A 2,279-nucleotide genomic window follows, 5' to 3' on the forward strand; every position below is an offset into this window, starting at 1 on the left:
ATAGTGAAGACTGTCTGTCTTAGTCATCCACTATATATATATATATATATATATATATATATATATATAAAGTATGTGTGTGTAAAGATGAAAACTATATTATCAAATTTATTGAATAATTTAAAAATATTTTAAGTTTCATCAATTATATTTAATGGGGGTAGTGTGCAATTAATTTAACTGTGCAAGATTTATTTACTTTTAGATCGTTGTGTTTTTATACAGAAATGATGTCACTTCCTGGGGGAGGATGTTGCAATATTGGAATTGTCATGTGACCTGATATCAGCCGCGCCACATCCAGTGTTTAAGATGCATATTCGGACATACTACTCATTCTGGACTAATTATTTTCCATACTACATACAGTAAGAAAATAGGTATATTCAGACATGAGGTAACAATATGGAAATTGACATTGAGGACACACTTTGAAAAAAAAAACATGAAATGATTACAATTAAAAAGAATATTCACAAGAAAATATGTTTAGAAAAACAATTAGAGAAAAGGACATTTTTAATTATTTATTTTTTAAAGTTTTACTTTTACACTTTAAAATAAGGAATACATATTAATATTTAACATTAAAATATATGTAAAAAAAATTTAATTGGGACTTATGTTCAGCCAACGTGATAAAGTGATAAATAACTAATGTGATTTCTTAAAATTGTGAGTCCAGTGCATTAAGACATTGTCTTACACTGTTTTCATGAGGGGACATAAAAACGTACTTAAAAAAAAGGCAATGTATAAATCATCTAGAAGCTTAAAACTTTGAATTGATACCATGTTTATCACTAGGGCAGCTTATAAACTTAATAGATGTGCATGAAGCAAGATCACTGGCCAACATTTCCAGACTTGGCTCAAAATAAAGGGAAAAAGCACACCTGAAGCTGTTGAGTAACAGCACCGGTATGCAGGATCTGATACACTCATCTACCTGATGGAAAATGGTTTGAGGGGTCTGTCATGTGATGGAGATGAATATCCCGCCGTGTGTGACTGGGTAACTGTCAGAACTGGAGGATTGAAGCTTGTAAGGACTCGGATGTGTTCATGCAGCACCACTGCAAAAGCTGCTCCATAGTTAGTACAAATGGAAAAACGTATTTATCTCTTCCCGCAAAGCGCAAATACTGCATCGACTAACATGGCCTCGGGCTCTGGGCGGATCCCCGATGTGTTCACCACACCTTCAGCCAGTGGTGTTCACAAACACAGAGCAACGTGGGTACAGATGAACAGATTGGTTGTTTTTGACAGGTTTATTGTGCTTGGAGAAGTTACAATGCCTAAATTTGATCTGTATAGACAAAGGTACATGCTGGCAGAGAGCATGAAGGCTAATGTATTCTCTCTAGTCTACTTTCATTTCCTTAAGTTGATTTAAGTTCGGTCTTTATAAGCAGTCAATGGCAAAACAAAGGCCGCTTTTATGTCTGAAAGAGTTATGCCATGTTAAAGCAAAGACTTTCATCAGTGCTATGATATAAAGCACGTGCCGTTCCCGAACTTTTGTTTCCTTCTGCTGAAGACTTTAATTGAAATCTTCTGTTTTGATTGCCAATTCCCTGCCAGTAAGCTCTTGTTAGTCCTTTACGCCTGAACAAAATAGCAGTCTAGTACAAGAAAGGAAAAGCGACCTCATTTAACCATATACTCATGACCACCAAAACTCTGTTTACTCTACAAGTAATGGCCAGGAATGTTTTTTCTGTAATGTTCACTCTAAACTTTTGTACCAAGTAATTGTACTCTACTGCTTGTGAAAGTGTGCTGTCCCAGACTTGCAGGCTGATGACAATAGAGAAGGATTGCTATGGGCTGATTCTCACGATTACTGCATGTCATGGTTTATTATGATGTGCCGGTATTCACAGAGCTGAGAGCCTTAGCAGATGAGGTGACTGTCAGGAAGTCCCTTCTGATATCATTGTGCTCATATCATTGTTTTTCTGCAGGTAGAATTAGATCACAGACAGGACCATGGAATGTGACGTTTAGTTAATTCATCAAGAATCTCTGGCACTGTGCTGTAGGATGAAGAGTTTTCCTTACACCCTGAGTATATGTGAATGTACACATCTTAATCATTATTTTATATATATATTTATTTATTTATAAATATAAATTTTTTTGGAGAGTTGCACCACATGACATTTTACTGTCTGAACTAACATTGCCTTGTTATTAAAACATCAAATGATGTGATATTTTAAGAGATGATTGAATCTGAAACATAGTCATGAGGATCTACAGTGGTCTCGTAA

Source organism: Sinocyclocheilus rhinocerous, unplaced genomic scaffold (assembly GCF_001515625.1).
Source record: "Sinocyclocheilus rhinocerous isolate Xijiao unplaced genomic scaffold, SAMN03320098_v1.1 scaffold200, whole genome shotgun sequence".
In the NCBI taxonomy this organism is placed as follows: domain Eukaryota; kingdom Metazoa; phylum Chordata; class Actinopteri; order Cypriniformes; family Cyprinidae; genus Sinocyclocheilus; species Sinocyclocheilus rhinocerous.